A 26,509-nucleotide genomic window follows, 5' to 3' on the forward strand; every position below is an offset into this window, starting at 1 on the left:
TGTCCCTTAGGAATTGCATGTTCACTATGACCTTTTTTCCCTCCCCATCAACTTGTTCTTAACCCACTATTTTATTTATTTATTTGCTTCAATCAAAATTGTATCTTTCAAATGTATAGGCAATAGCGCACATAAAAGGCAAATACATATGACATGTCATATAAAATGCCTAAATTAATTAGTTTTCCCAGTTAAAAAAGTTAATCAAATAGAAAATACATAGTTTCACATACGTATATTTACAATACAATTATGAATTAAGATCACATTGTATAAAAGAAGACACACAATTAAGAATTAATGTTCCGATTAGGGTGTTTTAATTAGCCCAGCACTTCCAACAATCGAATACCTCTGTGGTTAGAAATGTTTCCTTACTAGCATTCATCCTGCTCCAAATATTATCCGGGGAAGATAAAAAAAAACTTTATTAAAAAAGCAACCCAAAGATTTCATGCGGATATCAATCAGAGCCGGGCATTCTACTAAGATAGGCCTCAGCATCTGTACTTTTTTGAAGGCTTTTACCTAAACCCAAACAACTATCGGCTGTCCGAAAGGGGAGCGCAAGATGATTATTCTCCCCCTGTCAATAATATATTTAATCAAAATCAAAGAAATTGACCCCGATAATACGGGCAAGGAAAAAGCTCGAAGTATTTAAGAAGTGCACCCAAGCTTTTGTCTTCATTTTAGAAAGTGGAGCGGAGACGATAATTTCTTGCCTTGTCTAATGATTCTTTCCAGCTCATTTCTCGAAGCGATTTTCTAACCCATGTTGGATTAGTATTAAGGTCAAACATATTTCAACATTTTGTGAATGAAGATTCATCAGTTTGATTAATCTGTTTCAACAGTTTTTGTAGAGTTACTAGTTAAAACACAAGGCAAATCCTCATACAGCATACCCTGTACAGGGACTACTATTTCAACATACAAGGTTAGGATTCACCAGTGGAACCAGGCTTGGATAGACAGAAGACCCAATTCAAATCGCAAGGAGGGCATTTGTACTGCAAAGAGCAAATTAAAAATGTGTTTCCATATTTTTTCCCATATTATCTCATAGCATACTGGTTCTACCTCCGACCCATATTAAACTATTGGTTCAACCATTCCTATATACAATTTTAGTAACAGCTTTACTGAGAATTTAGAGTATTTACTTAGAATCTTTTACCTTTGATATAACAGTGAGTCGACTTTGCGCTCCAGCTTTCCCACTATAATAACATGCTCATTTGCACCCAATTATCAAAAATGCACAAAATGGCACTTTAATCCACACCTATGGCACTCTACCTTGGTTCAAGTCATACATTTGCAGAGATTCCACTTTCAGTTGAATCAGAAACAACACTTGCTTGCCCTACTGCCGACAGATGAATGATAGTCTTTAATCTGGATCACTCTGTTCTCCCCTTCAGGTTCTTTGTGGAGCAATGCCACTGGGATCTCTGTTGGTCAACAGCCCCTTTTCTACAAACTACTTCCTTTGGCCATTCACTATTTTCATTATTCTCTAATCATTTGTGGGCCTATTCATGTTATGGGCAACAGTGACAGTCAACTGAAATTTTGATGTGTGCGAATTGAGATTTGGTCTCATATGTAAGCAGCATGATTACCAATGATGCTGCATTTTGCGATTACCCCCCATAAAGTGGCAACATACAAGCATAGTGTCTCTCCCTCCATCTACTAGCATTACAAATAATGATTACCTTTGTATCATCTCATGTACCCACAGTGGCCTCATATGTTCATCAGCAGTTTATCAAATTGGCCCATAGGCCTCCTTGTATTTCTTCCACTATATTTCCCTTTCAGGCACTTGTAGCATCAGGCAGACACCAAAGTATATGCGACCCTCCTGTTCTTAGGCAGTGTGTTATGGCTAACGTGTTTTGTAATCAATGAACATCCTCCTCCACCAGCCACAGACAGGTAAATCTGGAACATGTCCGACTAATGCTCCCATTGGGACTCTTGGTTCTCCGGACATAGCCAAGAAGCTGGTGGCATTGTGTGGTTCTTCATGCACTGAGGTTAAGCATCAGTAGTTGGGAAGTCAGTCGATGTGTCAGCTGCCAGGGTTCCCGCTGAAGCATGCGAGACACATCTATGTTGGGCAGCATTGGCAGTAGTGAAACAAGTAGCCATATTGCTTATTAGTGAAGCAAGGAGCCTCCTAGAAATGAATGCTGAATCTACAATGACTGTGCTGCTCACTGGTTAGTGATCATGGTGCAACTGGTGTCTGAAAAGTGAAGGCTTAAGCCATAGCCTTCGCTGCGTACCAGATGCATAGTGAGGTAATGGACTGAGACTAGTCTTGTATTTCTATATGGGACTACCTTAGTGTCAGATAAGATACTGGCTTCCGCGGCCGCATTTCGCACTCCTTGGACATGCTGCTATGATATGTTATAGACTTGGGTACTAAACCATTGTGCAGCAAGCAAACAACTCATAGTAGTGAGTGAGTGAGTGAGTGATTGAGTGTGTGTCTACCTTCTTAAGTGCTGCTGAATGGAGCAAGCAGTGAAGCCTGCAGATGATGATCAATTCATCTCTTTTTCAAACAAAATGTCTGGGTACATGGGGATGCTGTGCCAGAGAGTTGGATACCGGTTTGGTTGATTCAACAAATCTATATGGTGTGAAATGCATCTTTCATTTTAATTATTATGGTATTTATTGAGTGCAGACCGATCTTCGAGGAGTAACAGAGTGCTTACAGGGGTCTACAACAATATAGATACATAATTGAGATTTTACAGAGCAATACAACAGTACAGATGCATAAGGGAGCACTTTTACGAGGTAAGAGCAGAACAGATATACAGCAGGAGGGATACAAAGAGGTACAGATGAGGGGTACTGCTGTACTGGGTGACAGGGAGGAGAGGGGCAGGCAGTGTCTAGCGAGCTAGGTGGCGAGAGGGGTGAAGTGATGGTCTAGCTGCTGAGGCGTCATGAGGGAGGACGATGGGAGGCCTTCGTGGAGTGCATTGCCCCATACCTTGCTGCACTAGTGACACCCACAGATTCAGAACAGGAATACGGCTGTGGCACTGTGTTGATGTTTCAGAAGTCCCAAGTGTACAGGTTGCTGTGTCATCTCTCTGTGCTTACTGCATCTCTGTGAAAATAAGAAAAGGAAGAGGTAAGCAGTGACTGCTTGGGAGGACATTGGTGAGAGTGGAGGTAAGGTATGCTTCCAGGAACAATGTAGTCCCTTTTATAATGCAAGTAAAAACATGGGAAATGTGCACTGCCTCATCCCAGTTTTCAAAACACACAAGAAACAAGAAACCAGCAGCAGAGCAAAGCGACAAATAAAAAGTGCGCTCCTTAAAACCCAAGAGGGTCCAGTCTTATCTGGTTCACTGTAGCTGTGCACAGCAAATTCGACCAGAGGAGGGAGGCCTGGCTTGGAGTTTGGCGAACTGGTTGGTCCCACCAGCTCAAGGGAAGAAGATTCCTTGCAGATTTTCTCTGTCGTCGAAGTTTGGAGATTTGGACCCGCAGCAGGTCTTCACTGGGAGGTTCAGTCGTGGAAGTTGTCCTCTTCCTTCAGCTTCTCTTCGGTTCTCTCAATCCAGTGGCGACTCTGTCTTCCAGTCTCAGAGACCTGCTTTTTATGCAGTTTTCCCCCATTCACACAGCCTGGCTGTCAATCACACAGCAGGGTGGTTGTCCTGGTGGGACAGTCACCACAGCCAATCATACAGAGTGTGACGTAAGTCTCCAAGGAGACCCTGTGCAGGCAGTCTCAAACCCCTCCCTCACATCCTGTCCCCCTCAGACATTCAGGTGCCTAAGGAAGGCTTCTGTGCAGAAGCCCGACAAAGGACGGAGAAAAAAGGAACCAAACCTCGTTTGGTGCGCAGAGTAAAACACAAGAAAGACCTTTACAAAAAGAAATGGCGAATAAACCCAGCCTGAACCAAATAAAAGTAAATGGGGTCCAGCGGATTTAAGTGTGAGGCTACTAACTTAGCCTAAAACAGTATCAAGGCTATTTTCATAGACCACGGTAGGGAAAAATGGGTAGATACCACTGCCACCAGTCAAATCTTAAAGAAAGGGGAACGAAATAATGTTCCATGAGAGACAGACAAGAAGGGATACTATTAACCCTTTCCAGTACTCTATGGAAGATAGTTTGTAGTGGGTCTGTTAAACTTGAGACTGGTTGTATTTTTATATTCTTAGGCTTTCTTTTCTAAATTGTGAACCTTGGTTCTATCTTTCGACCTTGTACCATTGAGTTTCAAATATCAAGTTGATAACCACAACACTGTCATTAAACGCTGAACACTTGGGCGAAAAAAGACAGCACACTTGCAATAGAGTCAATTGGAAAAGGACAATTAATGCCAATGTAAGGCAAGACCTTGGTCCTATTACTAATATGCTTTAAAATGTTTACTATTATGCTGTGTTATATGGCTATCATACTACACAGATCACAATCTAATGTCAGCCCTAAACGCATATATTCCTCATGGGTAAAAAATATGACCCAAAGGAGAAGGTCTACCAAAGGGTTCAAAATGAAGTTGCTCAGGCAAGAGAACCTGAGCAATACCTTTGGAAAGAGGCGAGGACATACATGCATACTTGGGCAAACAAATGTATTGACAGCAGGAAGCGAGATAGGAAAACCTCAAATAAAGGATGGTACCCACCCTGGCTCACAATGAGCCTGCTCAAACCAGAACACTATATTGTAGACTGCCTTGTTCTCCCAGCTGACACAAACTCATTCCACAAAAATGATCAGAACATCATTAGGACAGTGACTTTTGAAAATGAAACCACATCACAGATGCATATTTTTGTTGTATCATTCTGTTCTCTATAAAGGTCAGAGCACGCAGTCATGTTATCTTTTGTGGTCTCATCTCAATGGTGGTGCTGTGAAGTGATCCCTGCTCCAAAAGACGCATTAAAGAACTATAAAATGCAAGGAGTCACTTGAAAGCAACTGATTTTCTCACGGCTGCCCTTTTACAATACACATGTTCACTACAGTAAAAAAAATACCAAAAAGGCCTACACTTTTTTTAATACCAGAATAGATTGTATTCATCAATGATGTTGATTTAGAGAGTGCCATGACTTTGCCCACCTTTCAGCATTCTAAGTGATCCCTTAGTTATATATTTTTTTTAAATTATGTTTTCGGAAAGCCCATAAATCGGAGTCGAGGCCTAATCCATGCGCTCAGTTATTTTATTGTTAATCTTTTTCTCCCTCCTGGCGCATGATTTTTAATATTAAACACCCATTATGTCTTACTGATATCCCTGGTGGTCCATGGAGTCTCCTGCTGCCATGTTTTTTTTTTTTCTTTTTTTTTTTTCCCAGGTAACGGAATGTATTGACTGACCAGGGCAACTGGAGCACCGGCAGCCGCTCCGTGGGAACACCCCTATAGCAGCCCAACGGGAAAATGTACGATTTCTGGGGGTTGACCGCTATGCCCGACAACCTCGCATATCTCCCCATCACGTCCAGGATATATTGTAAATTCTCCTCCGGATGACTCAAGTACAATAACAAGTCATCCGCATATAGGGATATCAGATGGTTTTCTCCCCCCACCCCAATGCCCACGATATCATACTGCTGCCGCAAGTACAGTGCCAGAGGCTCCAGGGCCAAGATATACAACATCGGGGACCAAGGACACCCCTGTCTAGTGCCTCTACTAAGCTGCCATCTCTCGGATATAATCATGCCCGTCCGAACTCTAGCCAGCGGAGCGCTGTACAGCAGCTCCGCCCATCTAATATATCCTGGTCCCAGTCCGTATTCTCTCAAGGCCGCCAGCAGCCACTTCCAATTAACCGAGTCGAAGGCTTTAACAGCGTCCAACGACACTATCGCCATTTCCCCGTCACTGTTAGATCCCATTTCAATCACCCGGTGGAGTCGTCTATGGTTTTGGGCAATGTTTCTCCCCGGGACATATCCCGTTTGGTCCGGGTGTACCAGTTTGCCTATCACCCTCCGCAGTCTGTTGGCCAGGACAGCCGTCAGTATTTTGCTGTCCTGATTCAGCATAGATATTGGTCTGTACGACCCACAACTATGCCCGGGTTTATTAGGCTTAGGGAGCGGTATAATAATCGCCTCCCTGAGCGATTCCGGCAACCTCCCCTTCTCGAACGCCTCATTAAGCATATCAAGCATCGGGGGGAGTACTTCCGCTCCAAAAGTTTTATAAAATTCACTGGGCAGGCCGTCCGTTCCTGGGGTCTTGCTAGTGGGTAGCTGCCGGACGACCGCCTCCAACTCCCGTAGTGTTATTGGGGCATCTAGTTCCTCTCTTTCCTCCGTGCTTATCCTGGGCAGCCCGATATCTTGCAGGGTTTCCAACATTTCCTCCCGGTCGCCGCCGCCCGGATCCCCATACAATGCTTTATAGTAATTTACGAATTCCTCATTGACACCCTCCTGGGTATCTATCTGCTCCCCATCCTCTCTAATTATTGTCCTAATCGGGGGCCTCGGGGTTTCTCTTTTATATAACCATGCCAAAAGACGACCCGTTTTATCTCCTCCCGCATGTTGCCTTTCAATATACTTTTTGTAATTTAGATTACAGAGCCTCCCCCAATGTTCTGTACACTGCTGCTGCAGTTTAAGCACCAGTTCGTTATCTATATGCTCGCTCTTCAGCACCTTTTCCAGCTCTCTCTCCGCCTTCTGTAAATCGACCAGGGCCCCATTCTGCAAACCTTTCGATTTAGCATTCGCCACCCCTCGTACCACAACCTTAAAGGCCTCCCACAGAGTTCCCGCCGAGTCAACGCTGCCAGTGTTGGTATCGAAATAGCTAACTATTTCCTCCCGCATGTCTTCCCTAAAAGCCTGGTCTTTAAGCGCCTCTGCGCGCAGGCGCCACGTCGGGATCCGCGCTCTGGGGCGGCCATATTGCCATCCCACCACCATAGGCGAGTGGTCCGAGAGGACCCTCGCTCTATATTCCGCACTAGACACATCCCCCAAGACGTCCGACGTGGCAAAAATATAGTCTAGCCTAGTGTGCAACCGCTGCGGGGCCGAGTAATGCGAGTACTGTCTCTCATTGGGGTGCTTGGTCCTCCACACGTCATCGAGCTCAAAGTCCCGCAGCAGCGTCCGCAGCACCCGGGCTGCCGGGGCGGGCCTAATCACCTTATCGTCGGATCTGTCCATCCCCGGGTCCAACACACAGTTAAAATCCCCTCCCCAGAACACCGCACTCCCCACACACCAACTCAAGTTGGTACTCATGGTCCGGAAGTACTCTGCCGTGCCCTGGTTCGGGGCATACGTGTTCACTACACACATCTCTCTGTTCTCTACTACCCCTCTCACCATAGCCAGACGCCCCTCAGTATCCACACGTTCCTGCTGCAGTTGAAACGGGACATGCGGCGCCACCCAGATCAGCACGCCTCTAGCATAAGCTGAGTACGCGGATCCAACCACCGTTCCACCCCACTTTTTCTTCACCAGCTCTAATTTGTCTCGGGTCAAATGCGTCTCTTGCAGTAATGCGACGTCTATCTTTTGTCGCCTCAAGTACAACATAACTTTGTTCCGTTTAAGATAGCTATTGAGGCCCCTGACGTTCCATGTCAACAATTTTAGCTCCCCCATGATGTACTGATATCTTGCACTCTTCCCCCCGACCATCCCTGCTCGTTCATGCTATCCAGAAGTCTCATCCAAAATCTTCCCTCAGGGCTCGCGATCCCGTTCAAACCTCCCAACACTATGTACACCCCAACTGCCCCCACACCCCCCATTCCCCCTGCCCATCCCCTCCCCCCCAACTCCCTCCCCAACTGTTGCCCAGCTCCGTCCCGGAAACTCAGGCCCCCCCACATCTAGTTCCGGCTGTTACACACAGAGCCCAGTAGGGTAAAGTCGCCCTAGCGGCCACTTAACTAAGAAATACTAAACGGGGGTGAATGGACCAGCCCTGAAAGGCTCCCATGTACGACAACAATTACAGTGCAAACAGTGCATTTAACATCCAGTTCCAGGCCCGACCTCCCCAGGCCATAGCAATAACTATAGTCAAGTCCCATAGTCTCTGGCAACACCCTCTCTCGTCGTAGAGCACTTATCTCTCATTGCCACCTTCATCCGCCCGGACCTCCGACTCCTGGGGGCTGCCCTGCATGTCCAGCCAACCCATGGCTTCCTCCGGTGACTCAAAAAACAGGGATCTATTATTGTGGATCACCTTTAATTTGGCCGGGTAGAGGAGCATATATTTCTTCCCTGCCTCTCTCAATCTTCTCTTGACCGCCCCGAAGTTCATCCGACTCCTCTGCACCATCATGGTGTAGTCTGGGTAGGCCGTTATAGTGGCCTCCCCCCTTTTGATGGTTCCTCCTTTACGGAAATGCTCTAAAATCCTTTCCCGGTCACGGTAGTTGAGGATTTTGGCTATCATTGGCCTGGGCGGACCGCCCGGTGGAGGCCTCCTAGCCAATGCTCTATGTGCTCGCTCCACCGCAAAACCCTGCGACAGCGCACCCCCGGTGATCTCTTGGAGCAACATATTTTCAATGAAGTCCGTGGGGTTATGACCCTCCAATCCTTCCGGGATGCCCACAACACGGATATTGTTCCTTCGGGCGCGCCCCTCCGCTTCTTCGGCCCTGTTCTCCAAGTTGCGTACTTTCTGTTCCAAAATATGCAGGTCGGCCTTGTGTGAGGCACAATCTGCCGTGTTGGCGCTGCCCTCCTTTTCCAGACTCGCTGTGCGCTCCGATAGGGCCTTCACATCCTGTCGAAGTAGGTTCACCTCCTCCCGAACTTCTCCGACTTTGAGGTCGAGCGCTGTTTTCAGGTCCGCCACCACCATTTCAAGCTTGGCCTCCCAAGCGCTTTTCAAGTCCGCTTTCAGTTCAGCGAGAGCAGCTAGCACGTCCTGGTTTGGGCTAGCCGCGGCCATGGGTGGCTTCTCCTTGGTCCGAGCACTCTCTGGGCCCGTCGGTGTCTTGGTAAACTCGTCCAATGTGGGCTGTTTTGCTCTCTGTCTGACGGCCTTATTCGCCATTCCTCAGCCGCTGTAATCCGTGGGCCCGTACACGCGACCCCGTCGTAGGATCAGCCACTATCCGAGTGTCCCCCAAAGGTCAGGGCCAAAGCACGTAGTCCGTTGCACCAGTCAGCTCAGGCGGGTCCTAGTGCCGACCGCCGACCGTCGCCGACCGTTTCCCAGGCCCGCGTTAGGTCATCGGTGCCCACAGAGACGCGCTGACGCTCTCCCAAAAGCTTATCTGTATCTCCACGGCCTGCACCGCCCACGTCGCCGCCGATCACCGCGAGGGTGTTCCTTTCAACGCGTTTGTGTCCCCTCCATTGTCCGGTGTGGCCGCCATTTTCACTCCGTCCGGTCCGCGACTCCAGGAACTTCGATGGCATTTATCTACCGTTGCCGGGCTTGTGGAGGTTTCAGCTCTTCCATAGTTGTGCAGCTCACATTCATGGACAGGTGCTCTCGTTTCTGGCCTGCGGGAGTTAGTGCCAATGCACTATTGCACAGGATAAATGTAGGATCTCCGGGAGCTCTCCCAAGAGCGCGTCCTCTCACATGGCTTCCAAGCCACGCCCCCCTTCCTGCTGCCATGTTATGCCCGCATTCCAAGCCCTTCAGTTCTGAATGGAAACTCTCAGCTGACCTACGTATGTCAGGGGGCAGGGCCTCAAAGACGCGAAGTCTTGAGACTCCGTGGCCAACGTCTCTGTCAGCTGCATTGGATCGCGCATTGACGTGCAACGCTAAAGGTGTGGGAAGCTCTTTCTCAATTTACACGGGCCCGGCTCTTTAGTACAACTCAACCACTCGACTTTCACTGCTTTTAAGGGTATAATAGCCATTTAAAGGCGCATTTCATGAATTTCTACACCCTCATACTGAAACTCTTGTGCCACATTAATTTGAATATTTTAACACTCCCAAGTACAGGTGGCTCATCTCTTGCTGGCTTTTTTATTTGTTTTAAATGCTGCACAATCACCTAGGTAATTTGAAAATGAACATTCGCACTGTCATTAAAATTCCCTTTTTCTAATAAGTAGCTGGTAAACCACAATGTGCTCACTAAGAAACTTGCTATTGATGGAACATTATATTCTTTCACACCAGTATTGCTGCTTCTTTGAAATATAGTGGTTTAGCACCTCCTTGACCATTTAACTGACCTTTTGCGAGTTTTTATTTGATTTATTAATTTATTTATTTATTTGGGCAACTTGATACATTATCACAGTTACGTTCACTACTCATCATTGTCTTTTAGGCAACTTAACTGTTTGAGAAATATCCACTCAAGTAGGAGATGTATTTAAAGTTTGGGGCGTGTAACTGTACAATTAACCATTAGTGTACTGCCGGACCTACCTTCTCAATATGGCATCAAAGAAGATGCAGGTCAAAGAAATACCTGTCTCTCCATCAAACAAGAGACAGACAAGTGAATTGCTGACGCCTAAAGAAGATGCCCCAGACTCTACCATGCATGCCATGCATGCCATCCTTACAGAAACAAAAGCATTGGAGCCCTGTATGGAGGCAACCAATGTTAAACTTCAACACATTGATGACAAATGGTCTGCCTTTGAAACAAGAATAACATAAGTTATCAGAGTCAGTAATACTGAAGAGGTCATGGAAAGAGTTCAAATGCTCAAAAACACTGTCAGAACCTTGCAAAAACATACTGAAAATTTGAAAAATCGTAACAGAAGGACCAATTTACGAAATATTGGCCTACCTGAGGGTATTGAGGGAGATAATCCAATTTTGTCCTTAATACTCTTCTAATGAAGCTTCTTGAACTCCTGGCGTCAATTGAGTTAAACATTCAAAGAGCTCATAGGATTGGACCTTTAAATCCAATGGAGCCCTCTAGCAGTACGAATAACAATTCTTCTAGAACCATCATTCTTCCTTTACTTGAATACACTCATGTGCTTCTGATCCTGGAGAAACCCAAAGCAATAAGACAGCTGGCATGGAATGGTAGGAATATTTTTATCACCCAAGATGTATCTAATGCGACAGCAGCTAGAAGGAAGGAATTACTTGCTCTAAGACCTGCTCTCAAACAGCTCAATGCGTCATACATCCAGCCATTCTTAAAGTGACTCTCAATGGCAGCACATCTTCTTTTCAAGATCCTATGGCCTTAAGACAATGTATTCAAAGTCCGATGAGAGATGATATGGATACATCAAAACCACCTACCTGATGACAGTTACTACTTATATTTCTTTAATTACTGCTAAATTTCACCATAGTTTTCATACTGGAGCAGCGTGTGAGGATAGCCCTTTTTCTCAACATGGATAGGAGTGGCTGTTTCATGTTAGCCACATTTGTTTATAATGTTCTTTTTATCTCTGGTTTGATATTATCCATACTGATTTTGTTAGTCTCCCTACTTTCCTCATGTGTGTCCCGTTTTGTGTCCTCGTCAAGTGCGTTCTGGAAGTACACCACCTTTCTGGAACCTATTTCTAGTTCATGGCTTAATATAACCTATACAACACCTCATGCATTTTCCAAAACTGTTGCAATCCTAAGGCTTGTTTCAAGTTTATTATGCTGTTATAGTTGTATGCATTCAATGTGGAATGGTAAGGTGTTACATAACCCTATCAAAAGGCAGAACATTATTTCTCACATTAACAGAACCAAATCCTACATTGCCTGTATTCAGGAATCCCACCTTCCTAAAGCAGAAGCGGCCAAGCTCAAGCGCCATTGGGTTTGTCAAGTATTCTCAAGCGCTGCTAATGGGAAAAAAATGTGTTATAGCATTAATTAATACTAAATGTAATTGTCAAGTATTAGCAAACAAATCCGATGATATAGGTGGATGGGTAATGGTTAAACTCTTAGTTGACTCCACTGAATTTACTGTCCTTAACATCTATGGACCTTCATCGCCAGACCCCTCCTTCTGGGTGCAACTCAAAAATCATGTCTTCCTCTCTAATCCTAATAATTTAATTTTTTGTGGGGACTGCAATGAGGTCATAGACCCATACCTAGATAGGAAATCTAGTGTACGCTATAAACCTAGCAAATCCCATGTGCAATTCACTAAATGTATATCAGAATTAGTCCGCGTATCCTCATAGACTCCTGGCACATTACTCATCCCTCTGACTCCGAATTCTCATTCTTCTCTAGCCCTTACAAAACCCTATCAAGATTAGACTACATATTTATATCCAAACCCTTTGCTAGCTGCCTTTTAGATGCCAAAATTGACTGTATAGCATTATCTGATCATGCAACCATTCATATGCAATTATCCTCCCCGTAAAAGTTTAGATACCCTAACAGATGGAGATTTAACTCTGCCCTGCTCAAAGATGAGGCATTCACTCTCTTCTTGACTCAACAACATAAATACTACTTTTTGGAAAATTCAAGTCAATATACTTCAGTTTAAAATAACTGGGATTGTTATAATGCGGTCCTTCAACAACACATCATCTCCTTTATGGCAACAAAAAAATGAAAGCGCTCAAACAGGAATCAGAAAATATTTTAAAAGAACTCAAAGCCCTTTAATCTCAATACTCACACACCAACTCTCAAACAATCTTGAATTCCATTCTCAAGCTTAGAATTCAATATAATAAAATTGTAACATAATACTCTTGTGATAACCTTTTAAAATATAAGGCCAAAATCTACCAATTCTCTAATTGATTGAGTACGTCCCTGGCCTCTTACTGTAAGTTTAAAAAATGCAAATCCTTGATTCCAGTCATTAAGGGCTACACTGGTACTAGAACAATTTCAGATAAAGAAATCATCAAGGTCTTTTGTGATTTCTATAGAAAGTTATATACTTCTGAATCATCTCCTAATAATGACCACGCCCAGAAGTTTCTTCATGATACTTCTCACTCTTCGTATCCATCAGTCAATTCATAAAGCCATCAAAGATCGTAAGAAAGGCAAAGCTCTTGGTCCTGATGGATATTCAAGTGACTTCTATGTACACTCCAAGGACATTTTGCTATCCAAACCTAATGAACACTTTTCCCAATGTATTCAAGATGGTGGAGCTCAAGGATCATTTCTGGAAGCAATGCTCATAGTCTTTCCCAAGCCAGGTAAGGATCCTGAACTTCCCCAAAGTTACAGACCCATCTCCCTTATAAACACAGATTGTAAAATATTTGCGAAAAATCCTAGCTAACAGACTTCTATTGGTATTACCTAAACTAATTAAAGAAGATCAAGTTGGTTACATTAAGAACAGATTCGCCTCCTCTAACAAAATATTAGTTCTAAACTCTTTAGATTGTATTCATGGCTCCAAAGATCCATATACTGTGGTCTCCCTAGACGCTGAGAAAGCTTTTGATGGGGTTGAATGGAGCTATATGTTCAATGCTCTCTCCATTCCTAACCATGGTTAAATTACTTTATTCTAATCTGACCACCTCTTTCCTCATTAATGGTCACATATCCCCTTCTTTCCCTTTATTTAGAGGCACACGTCAAGGGTGTCCTTGTTAGGGAGGATTCTCATTTCATGGCTAATTTCCGTTACCTAGTAAGTCCCTCAGCAGCTTTGCTGGATCTCTGGAGTTATTTACTTCCTCTTCGGAAGAGTGTGAGCCTTTCCCCCCACTCTTACTTGTATTTTGCTATGTGTTTTACCTGTGTTTGTGATTGTGGGCTCTGGAGTACACCACTTCAGTAGCCCCCTTCTTTGTATGTGTCACACAGCACCTTCAGTGCAGTGACACAGGGTTGTCGTTCAGATTTCCCACCGACTCCATTTCTGAGGTGAGTACTGTCCCCCAGAAAAGGGTAAAGTTACCTTTAACTTTACTTAGTCAAAAATAACCACAGATCCAGTACGCCCCATCTTACATGGAGTACTGGAAGGGTTAATTCTTAAATCTTTTTATCTGTACCTCCTAGAGCATTGTTTCACTCTTTTAACATTTAGACATGGCTGGTGGCAGTGGTATCTACCCTAAATTTCTTCCGTGGTTATCATGTATTACTGTGGTTTGGCTCTGGTGCGGTTTATTCACCATTTCTTTTTTTTTATACTCCTTCTTAGGTTCACTGTCTTTTGGCTAGAAGCCCTCTTCAAGGCACCTGGGTGTCTACGTGAGCTGAATGTGAGGGAGGGATGTAGTCACCCCCTGCACAGGATATCCTAGGAAACCCAAGTCGCACTTTGTTATGATTGGACAGGGTGGTTGTCCGGGCTGGACAACCCCCCTGCTGGGTGATTGACAGCCAGGCTGTGTGAATGGGGGTTTTTCGCATAAAAGGCAGGTCTCTTGGGCTGGAAGTCAGAGAGTCACCACTGGAACTACACGGAACCGACGAGAAGTGGAGGAGAGGTCGACTGCTGCAACTACCCCGTAGCGGTGAAGCCCTGCTGCAGTCCTGAGCTATCTACCCTTCAACGACTAAGAGGAGATCTGGTCCGGAGTCTTCTTCCCTTGAGCCTGGTGGGGAAAACCAGCTCATCTTCTTCAGCCAGAGGTCACCTTCATGGTCGAAATCGCTGCACACTACTGTAGTGGTCCGGATAGCCACCTGAAGACCCTCTCCAGTTTTTAAGGAGCGCACCTTTTATTAATTGTCGCTGCTGCCGGCCTCATACCTGTGTGGTGCGGACCCCCTCATCATCTTTCTTCATGCTGTAGCTGCAGAGAAGCGTGGGTCTGTGGGAAACCAACGGGAACAACTGCCGTGTCACCAGCTTCGTTCTTTGAGAAAGGTACTGTGTCCTGTTTGAGGAATTTTGGGTGAAATCCCTTTTTCTCTACTTTAAGGCTTGTCCTTACTTTTCCATCCTTCTTATAACTTTTGCTTCCGAACATTGATAATATCAAAGTACTCTTGGCAATGTTGAATCTTGAACTGTCCAACTGTGTGATCCTCGACAAAAGGCACCCGGTGTCATTTGACTTTGGCTCCGGCCCTTTGACTCTTGAATTCCTGTCTATGGGCCTCATTACGAACCTGGCGCTAATGAGTTAACGGCGCCGTAAAAGGCTGCTGCGCCGTTAACCCATTAGCGCCTTCCTACGAGGTCCCTTTGCGGGACCCGTCCTGAACGGCTGGTCTAGACCAGCTGTTAAAGTAGGGACCCGCAAAGGGACCATAGTGCTAAGTACGGTACCGCAATTTACGGTACCGTACTTAGCGCCTTCCCCAGTCCCATTGAGCCCTATGGGGCAAAAATGGGAATGGGGAAGTGCCAATATTCAATGGGGAATTACCCCCCCGCCAACCTTGGAATGGGGTGGTAATTCCCCATTGAACATTGACGGACTCGTTACGATACAGGCACCAACCATGGTGCTAATAGCGCCATGGTTTAGCGCCAGTATTGTAATGAGGACCTATGTGTGTTCTTCGATTCTGTCTGCCTAACTATCATATTGCCTGTGATTTTTGCCCCCAACTCGCTCTGAGTTTCTCAGGTGCTAAGTGTGTTTTTGCCCCGGTAGCATTTCTTACGCGTTTATCTAGTAGACTGAACTGTCAAAAGTGATCGTAATTGTATTCACGGTAACGTGTTCTGTTTCGTAACACTGGTCCATTCAAACACAGGGTACTTACCTCGAATAGTACTGTACAAAGGGAATTGGTTAGTTGTAGTATATTTTACATGTGGTTTTTGAATTAATAGAAGTGTTGTGTTGATAACAAATGGTTTAAAAATAAATGTACTTATCTTTTTATCTAAACCCTTGAGTCAGTGTTTGCTTGAGTCACAGTAATTGTGGTCCCTTTGTGTAATCTCTGCTACTGCTCATATACTCTTGAGATAAGCCAGGCTGCTCCGCTACTGCTACCACTCTAACATAGTAGTACATGCTTGTACCAAAGGTAAAAATTGTATTGCCACCTGTAGTCTTAATTGTGTGTAGTGGTCCCTAAAGGCACTGCACAGGATTCTGCCTAACAGTCCTCTATCCCCTCTCCTGTTTAAATTAGCCCTAGGAACCTTCTTAGAAAAAATTAGACAAAATATAAATATAAAAGGTATACGATGTGGCGACCTTCAAATCAAATTGGCAGCCTATGCTGATAATGTTGTATTACTTCTTAAATACCCCAATTCTTCCTTGCCTCATATTTTAGATATCATCTCACAATTCTATGTTGTTTCTTGATATAAACTGAACACTGATTAGTCCGAAATGTTACCCCTTAATGTTCACTGTACTAAACATCAAATATTAACCTCAGGCATGAAATGATGTCTGTATGGCTTTAAGTATCTTGGCATACATATCTCCTCCTCTATTAGAGACATCATTAAACTCAATACCGCCTCTCTTCTTTCCAGAATAAAGGGACACACAAACTCCTGGTCTCCTCTTCATTTGTCATGGTGGGGTAGATCATAATCCATCAAAATGATGATTTCACCAATTATTTTATATTTTTTTTTCATGCTACCTATTCCCCTCCCACCCCTCATTTTTTAAATCCATTGATACATGTTTGGCAAAGGTTGTTTGTGGGAAAAAGAAACAGAGATTGTCTCTCAATAAACTCAAACAACCAAGAATAGCCGGGGGGATTGGTTTCCCTGATTTCAGGAGTTATCATTTAGCCTGTGTATTAAAGCAAGTCTAATTATGGTTTACTCATAAGCGTTCTAATGATGTACCCCAATGGCTATGTTTGGAGAGAGCGAGGATATCCCCGCTAAGTCTTGCTGACTGGTTTTTCATCAGAGAAAAAAATTAGATTCATCAAATGTGCAAATATCATTCTATCTGCCCGCTACCTCAGAACGTACCTATTCTCTCCCACATCCAAGTCCCATTGCTACATCTCATCATATATCTGGTTTAACCCCTGGATCAGAATGAATAGAAAATCGATCTTTTGGAGGCCATGGCGCTCTCTGGGCATTAAATATCTTGATCAAGTATTTGTACAATTTTAATGTACTTGTTGATGAATTTAATATCCCATTCTCTTTATGGAACAATTATTTTCCATTATTGATGCAATTGTTGAAAAGTTTAATGTTCTGATCAATAAGACTATTGTCCCCAATGGTGAAAGGCTACAATCTCCCTACAAACTGGTTATGTCTTCCTCTCTGTACTACAACACTCTCTGACGAGACTCTTCTACACACTTCCTGCACAACTGTTTTATAGCCTGGCAGCAAGATTGCACTCTAATGGATAATCAACTTTAATGGCCTAAAGTTTGGAATCACATATACAAGGTCACACCGTCGACAAGCATACAACAGACTATGTTCTTTTTTCATCATAGAATTTTAATTACTCATTCACATCTCTTTAAATGTGGTCTATCTCAAAATGACAATTGTTTGAGTTGCCATCAACCCTCCATTTCCTTTAAGCATATAGTCCTTGATTGTAGATATGTCTCGTCCTTTTGGCTAGACATTTGTTACCAGTAGTCACAAAAATGTTGTGTTTAATGTATTTATTAAGCTTGCCATTAGAAAAATCTCATCCAACTGGAAACATTTAGATAAATTCCATTACAAAATGTGGTGGAATTCAATATGTAATACTCACAGATAAGAAAGGTGTAATGCTTCTACCATATCTCTATTACGTAAACATGAACTAAAATGGAGACTCTTTATTGAATGCCTTGCTCACTCATTGGTGGTCTAATAGTTACTAATCTAATACCTACTGCACACTTTCCCCCTCCTTCCACTTCCTCTAACTCACATCTCCTACTGTGTATGTTATGTCTGTAAATGTGTATGTGTATCCCCCCTTCCCTCCCACCAATATTGAAAAATGCTAATGACTAATGAATATGCTTTCATTCAAGGGTCTCTCACAGCATAATTGTTTGATCTTATATTGTTACCTATATTGTTACCTCTTTATGCTCTAAATTGGCACTAGATATAGCATGATCCGTTGATACCTTGTATGATATTTTTCAGTAAAAACCGTTAAACATAAAAAAGAAAGTCCATATGTCAAGCACTCTTTGAAACACGTCAATAAGTACAGTGGCTTGGTTCAAAAAGTTGTCCACATATTGAAGTCACTACAGATCACTTGGAATTCTGCCCTGCTTGATTGTCAAATATAACATTTTAAAGGATGGCTTTTTGTCTTTTGTTTGTATTGGCTTACTGGCTATTTATTTCTGGCTGATTTTGTTTTTTTACATTGGCCCTAATTGAGTGCTTTATGTGAGATGGTCACACCCCATTTTTCACATTCTACTTCCAACATAACCCTATACCCATCTATATCCATATTCATACAAAACACTTTAATACAAGAACATTATGGTTAAGTTGCACTAATCAAAACCTATGAAATCCAGTGAACTAACTTTGTGAAAGGGACTTAATGGTTACAAGTAAAACCAAAAAACACCAGACTTGTGCCAGTTATGTTAAGCTAAGGAACCATAGCTCGCAAGACCTCTGTGAACTGCTAACACTAACACCCAGGACATCAAAGATGACACTACAAATGGCATTGATCACACATCCCTTTAAACATTTTTTACCAGTGCAACCTAATTTGCTACAACTTCCTAATATCATACTCACCCCCAATATAGCAGCATTTTCGTACGATGCAGAAAGTTTCAACTTTAAACTGTGCCATTCCACACCTCCTAGCAACGATTGTAACACTTCTATGAACTTTATGGCAATTTATGCACCGTTTTTTGTTCGCTGATGTTCGAGAACGTCTGACGTCATCGCCGACTTTCCAGACAGTGTCAAGTGACCAAGCGTGTTCTACGGCTTGATGATGTGTTAGCTAAAGGGTCTGTGCTTCCCAAATAGATTTAAACTGCATTTTCAGACGTTCTAGGAAGTTTCAAGCTGCACATCTCTTAGACCTATTCTTACAGATTTCCCATCTGCAATCCAGAAGACAGCCCATGCTTGGAAGAATATTATCACAAGTGCTATTTAAATTCAGAAATGCATCAGCCATGTCCATTCCTACTCCCCAGGAGCCACCACCTCCAACCCCAACACCAGATGGAGGGCCTGGACAACAGAAAAAAAAGCACTGATGTAGTAAGAATTCACAAGGACCAGGAAGATGAGATAGAGGAAATGCCAACTTCCAGCATGCAGAGATAATCATGTGTGTGGCGGTTCTTTACCACCATTGGGGGTGTACCAAAGGCAAAGTCTACCAAGGTAAAATGCACTGAGTGCAACCTTGTACTCAGTCACAGAAAACCTGGGCAGCACTCCTAGGGACCACCTGCATGCGCCGCCACACCAAATCCAACCCCCAGGATGCTCTGAGAAAGGCTGTTCATTTCTCAGGAAGTAGTAGGCTGTCTTCCTCTACCTCATCTTTCTCAACCTAATTGCCACCACACAAGCTACTCCTGTGGGGCACAAAATCCCACCAGCTACTTTGCAAGTCATAAAAGAGGCTGTTGTTCCATATCCTTCCAACACAACATAGGACGGGCCTTAGGGTGAGTAATCTATGTCTGTTGTATGCTCACCTGTCACATGCTGAAATATTAGATTGTGTGCCAGCAGGCACCAAAATATCTACCGGCATGCAATGTGTGCTCAATAAGAAGGGGGGGCCGTTTGGGAAATATCTCTCCCTCTCTATCCTGCTTACTAATTACTAACTAATGCCCGCTCCCTGGTGGCGCACATCCAGGACTGTTATAATTTATTGGCGTATCTTTGACCAGATTTGACTTTTGTTACTGAAACGTGGCTTTGTCAGCATTCCGTTCCCTTAGTACTTCAATCTCTGCCTCCTAATTACAATATTCTATTGTGTAACCTCCTCTCTAACTCTCCTGGTGGTGGTGTCGCCATGATTCACAAATCCTCTTTCTAGATCAGTTTTTTACCTATCAAGCACAACTTTAAGATGGAGGCTTTTCTAATCCATTTGACTGTTTCTGCCTCCTTCTCTCTGATAATTCTACTGGTCTATTGCCCTGCAAGATATGACCGTTCCTTCTGTGGAGAATTGTCTTCCTTCACATCTGAGCTTCATCTGATATATACCCGTTTAGTTATTTAAAGGGGATTTTAATCTCCCTGCCAACAAGGCTGATGATCAGTTAATTACTCATTTCTGATTTAGGCCTAGCCCAATGTCTACTAAATCCTACGCCTCAGCTGGCCAATATCTTGGATATTATGTTTACACCTAAGACTCTTATTTCAGTTTTCCCGAGCATCCTAATTATCTTGTCTGATCACTGTGTTGAGCCCTTCTCTGTTTACTTGCCAGCCTTTCCTCTTAAGGCTAAGCAACAGGAGATCCAGAGACACAAATGGCATCTGGTGCCTCTCCAAGATCTATGCACTCACATTGAGACTGACCATGCCGATCTAGATTCCTGCACTCTATCCTCCCTGACTATTTATAAAGGTAGCACACTCTCTGGCCCCAATTGCCCGAAAGAAAACATGTCTAGGCATAACATTGACCTTCTGAGTTGTGGTACATTGAGGAGGTGAAACTCCTCAAGATTAAGAGCAGACAAGCTGAAAGAAAATGGAGGCTTGGTTACAAGCCAGTGGATAACATCCTACTTTGTAAAGCCACTGCCCTCTATCTAAAATCTATTCTCTCAGCCAAGCAGCTTTCTTTAGGGAGAAAATGTAAGGGGCAATAAGCAAGCCTAAAGAGCTCTTTGGCTTGGTGCATTCTCTGTCTTCCCCTGCCAAAACCCATTCCTCTATTGTTCCATCTTAACCACTCTGCGAATCCCTATCCAATTTCTTCATAAATGATGTCCATTTGTGATAAGATCACTAACACTTCCTCTCAGTCTAATATGCATATTCATTTGTGTTCCAATGCTACCATGAGGACAACTTGTTACATGTGTCCTTTATTTACTACTCAGGACATTTTGATAGCAATCAGTAAGCTTACATCTGCATCCCCCTCTAAAAATTCTTAAGGATATCTCAGCTGACACTGCTGCTTGTATAACAACAGCAGTCAATGACTCCTTCACGATGGGACCTATCCCCAATGTGTTGAAACATGCCTTATAACTGTCCCTCTTCTGAAGAAACCTTCACTTGATCCTTCTGTACTGTTCAACTTTTGTCCCATCTCACTTCTACCTTGTCTTATGAAATGATTGCAATCTTTGATCTTTCCTTTGCTTAGTTCTTTTCTTGCATCTTCTGGGTTCTCTGACCCATGTCAGTCCAGATTTTTCCCTTGCCAGTGTACTGAATCGGTTCTTGTTTCGGTCCTGGACAATCTAGCATGTCTTATTGACCAGGGTGGAGTGGGTGCACTGATTCTTTTAGATATTTCTGCCACTTTTGACACGGTCGACCAGTCCACCCTGATCACTCAGCTAGCCTGTGCAGGTCTCTTCTTTAGTCTGAAACAGCTGGTCATTTTAGGGGCTGCCTGGAGGCTGTGGGGAGGTGGATGTCCGACAACTGACTTAAGTTGAATGTGGAGAAAACAGAGGTGCTGTTAGTGAGCTATTCTTCATCCTCACTTTCCTGGACTCCTCATTTCTGGACAACCACTCTTGGACCCTGTCGTCTCCTGGTAACTGTGGTGAAAGATCCGGGTGTCAAAATCTCGGCTTCTCTTTCTATGAAGGACTCTGGGTGAGACTCTTCCTTTCATTCCCACTCATTTCCATGCACCAGTAGTATCTGAGCTGGTCATGAATGGTGCCATTTATTGCAGCTCTGTTTACATTGGCCAGCCAGCATATATAATTTTTCTGCCTCATACTGTTACAGAATGTGATGTCAAGGGCAGTACTGTATCCTCAGTTGGGCCCGTACATGTCACCCTTTCTCTGTCAATTGCAGTGGCTCCCCATCGAGAAGCGGATTCTGTTCAGATCTCTATGCATCGTTCACAAAGCTTTCTACAAAATTGGTGCTGAATGTCTTCAGGCTAAATCATTCCCCTATGCTCCCTCTAGAGTACTCTGTTGTCATACACCCCTGACCATACTGGTACTGGCTGTTACGTGATCCAGTGTCAGTGTGCAGGCTTTCTCAGTGGTTGGCTCTAAAGCTTGGAACTCTCTCCCACTCATGTTACAAGCCATTTCCAACCACCCCTCATTGCATCAGCTGCTGAAGACCTACCTGTTCTAATCCTTTATTTCTGCCTTTGGCTCTTATCTGTTGTTTTCTTTAGGGCCAAGATGCCTTCGGGTGGATATTCCGCTTTACAAATGTGTTTAACATAACATAAGATAACAACAGTACTCTGTATATACTGCAACACACCACTCTGCAGGGAGGAGCAGTTTTGTAGTGCTTTCGAGGCTGTAATCAAGGCGCATGAGAAACACTGCCACCTACCTTAAATTTAAGGCACTCCCAACATCTTCTGTCCACTGGCCCCTCATATCTGTGGTTGGTGCACCTTCCTTACCTTCCCTCCCCCACCTACCTCCTCGCCTCTAACACAAAAAACATTAATAAAAATATACAAGCCAGAAAGATTTTTTTAAAAAATGTTCCTTTAGGACCCTACTTGTACAGTTAGAAAAAATCAAACTAAAAATAAAAATCACAGGACCTTTTGCAGTCTGCATTGTCCATGGACAGAATGAAAAAAAAAAAGGTCATTGGGAAAATTCCAGCCGTGGAGTCGGGGATTTAAAACCAATTAACCTGTTTTTCATTGAGAAATGGTGAGTCTTAAAAGAAACTTTTAAAACATTTTTTGAGGGTTTTATATACTACACAAACAGATGTTCTACTGAACCTAGTTCGTTTTTCTAAGTTTCACAAAAAGTACTTCTAATTTGTTTTCTGTCTTTGTTTTTTATTTACTACAACTACTAAAAAAATCTTCACAAGATATTTCACAATCTGATTTCCAACATAAGTCAAATGCACTGCAGCTCCTCTAAAATATATTTACACCATCCAAGTTAATATTTGCGCTGTCAAAATATGCTATTCCTAAACAAAAAAGCATATACACCTTAATTGATATGCTGTCTAGCATCTTCCATTAAAAAAAGTTTGTTCATCTCCATATTTGACTTTCAAGGATTTAAAAATATATATCTTGGCAGCTGGTAACAGTTCCATTAGACTTTTCAACATGTCCTTCATGGCAAACTGCAAAGATCCTGCAGTCAAATAGCCCAAACTGCTGCCTCCTCAATGCAAAATAATAATATCTAGGCATTTAACGCGAGCCACAGAATGGTAATAAAGTCACCCACTTTAATCCACAATCTGCATACGAAAAAACTTCCACTTCTTCCAATCCAATAGATTCAATATGCAACTTCAATGAATGGATACAATAATCTCCTACCATCCACATATTCTGCTTCTTCATAGCCAAAGCCACAGCCATCTAACTACACACAACAAATAAAAGACTTGCTATGATGTATTCCTGTAAACTTCAACTCCTCCTCTACAACCATAAAACCTGATTAGCTACTCTCCCAAAGTCCACTTTCCATGCCAGGCATCCTTAAAAGACCCAGATGGCATATGCAAGTCTGTGCACTACCAAGGTGTCTGCGGACACTGTCGCACAGGGCAGCCCTTCTAAGTACAATGGCCACAACCACCACACTAGAATTACACCATATAGCAAGTACATACAAAGCACCTTCAAATAACAAGACTCACCCTGAACTTCTCCCCTCCCAAAGACGTCTGCAGCACTGAAATTGCCTGCAGACTCACCGACACCTGCAATGTATTTTTGCACCTATAAAAACAGCCCCACACCAACTTTATTCCACTCCCCCACCCTTTCCAGGCCCTCTTTCAGCAATCCAAATAACCACACTTTTTCCTCACTGCGCTATCCGCGGACACCAGTGGCTGTCAGAGGATCCAATATGGCAACCGTTCCAAAGAATATGACGCAGCTCACGTTTTTAAACATCCAATCAGCGGGTGTGTACAATGTCAGCAGATATCACGATGTACTCTCATTGGTCCAGACGCAGCCCGCTGAATTCGAATCAGGAAATGAGTCCGCGGACCGGACCCAGATATCACACTTTTTTTTACCTTCTTTTTGGCAAATTTTTTAAATATTACTCGACCAATTTACACCAAATTTACAAACACTCATTTTGGGACCAAGCTGCGGCTCCTGGTGCAAATTCTGTGAAAATCCGTCCAGCAGTTTGAGCTGTAGGTGCCAGCAAATATTTGTTTTCATTGAGTCCATGAGGAGTTCCACACATTTTGGGACCCGGCCTATAACTTTGCACCCCTTGAACGAAAGCGCACAAAACTTTGCACTCTGTGGGTGCCATATACTGTTCTTCCAAAGTTTGCTGAGGATTCATCAGGGGGGTACAAAGTTATAAGCAGCCCAAAACGTGCTCCTTCTATGAGTTGAGGCAACTTAACCATAACTACAGGGCCGCTACCACAGGCCCTGCAATGTAATACACCCAATAGAGCTACAACATATCACATGGTTCTGTCATCCAAAGGAGACTGATCTGGTAGAAGACTAATAGGCTGATTCATGGAATTTGTGCGCTGCAAAACGGGGATTTGTGCACCATTCTGCTCGCAAATCCCTGTTTCACAAATGGGGATTTGCGGGCAGAATGGCGCACAAATCGCCGTTTTTAGGCGCACAAATTCCATGAATCAGCCCGTAAGAGTCGTTGGCTGCAATCAAAACAGGAAGATACAATTGCATGATGGGTCATTTTCCTAGGTCTAAGATGACAAAAGGCCACATCATGAGTTTTGCAAAAGTTGCATAACATCGCTCACCACCAAACCTGACAGCAATTACTTGAACAGCCCTTGTACTAGTGGAGAGAAAACATGTATGCTGGATTCTAAAGCACTGTCTTTAGATCAGAATGGCTGATTTGATTGTTGCATTGCACTGACCTAGTACGTAACCCATCAGAAAAAAACAGTCTCCTTTGATGGCCATTATTAGAGATTGTCGTTGATGTCTTCAATTGTGCAATACAAAGACAGTGAATAGACAGGAAACTATATTTCTCACGGAATAGCTCAACAGACTTTGGTGTGTGTTACACCCATTTAAAAAAATACTGCTATTGTTTTATGACTCACTAAAATAGTTGCCTTGTCTGTAACATTAAAGGCGAGAGCAGTGTCCTTTACTCCGAGGGGGAAAGAAGCATCACCTGAAAAATCTGAGATGGAGTACGTGCCCTCTCTGAGCCCTCATTAGAAAACAAGTTAAAATGTACCGTTGGCCGGGTTAATTGACTTACAAGTATGTCTTTTTAATAAGCGCCATAAAGTATGTCATGCAGCTAAAACCTGCTTCCATCGCATTTTTTTGAACTGTTGTCAACTAAATGAAAGTTTATTGTTCACGAGTAGTCGGAGTTTTCAAGGGGTAATGAAAGGCATTAAATTAATTTTCCGTGCCTACCGTGGGAAGTGTTCTATGTCCTTTGCTCGCTCGAGAGCGACTTTCTATCCTTCCTTTCTGACCGGATAAACTTTAACGACTTGGGTTATATACTCCAGAGGTTTTGACCAGATAAGTTTTCTTCAACTTCATTTTCAACAATTACGAATAAGGAAGTGTGGTAAAAAGTGGTGGCAAAGTCACAGTAATTCCATTAATGCCAATTTATCTCCACATTCTCCGACCGACGGCCCTACTACCACTTTTTCCAGGGATGTCTATATGGACTCCTAAAATATGGGACTGACACAACCATGCCACCACTCAAAATGCAACATAATGAAGCCTTTATGACATATGCATTTCAGCAGACTTCTAAATGTTTTTATCCAAGTGCTCTACAAAATTTCGAGAGGATAGCTCAGCGGTAACGTCCTGGCCTTGGAAGCAAGACGAGACAGAGCAACACAGGTTTGATCAGCGGGTCCACGCTTAGAAACCTCTGGGTACTAAGCGAGTTATGAATAACCTATCATATCATCTTCCCTCATGTCCAGTGTCTTAACAGGATGAAAAATAGCGAGCATTGCATATTTGTTTAAATGCCAATGCCTAGTCTATGTACGCCTGGCTGGAATCACAACGTTTTCTCCGCAGGCGAGCCTGACTTACTCTGTGAAAAATAAATAAGTTACCAATTGGCTGATTCACAACATTGCTTATGTCCTAATCCACGGAAGAAGGAGCTCCAGGGGGATTGACATCGCGTGTATCCGACATGTCTGCTGTTGCGTAATGTGAGCAAGGGCGGTTACATTCAGATCTGCAAAAGTCATGCTTCAATGGACTCATCGCCCACCATTGCTGCCCATTTAACACACAACTGAGTTGTCTAGGTGTACGTGTTGGAAAGTGCAGCAGTTTCTGACGAACTGACAGCACGTGTGGGTCATGTGGCAACAATCCAGGATGAATGAGAACATGGACAGTTTAACAGTTAGAAATGGCTGCCTAAACATTCAAATGGGATTTTTACGCAACTTTTACTGATAAAAAACAAAAAAATAAAGGGGGCGTTGGTCACAGAGAGGTCCTCCATAAATGGATACTG

Source organism: Ambystoma mexicanum, chromosome 6p (genome assembly GCF_040938575.1).
Source record: "Ambystoma mexicanum isolate Mex_15411 chromosome 6p, UKY_AmexF1_1, whole genome shotgun sequence".
Lineage (NCBI taxonomy): Eukaryota > Metazoa > Chordata > Amphibia > Caudata > Ambystomatidae > Ambystoma > Ambystoma mexicanum.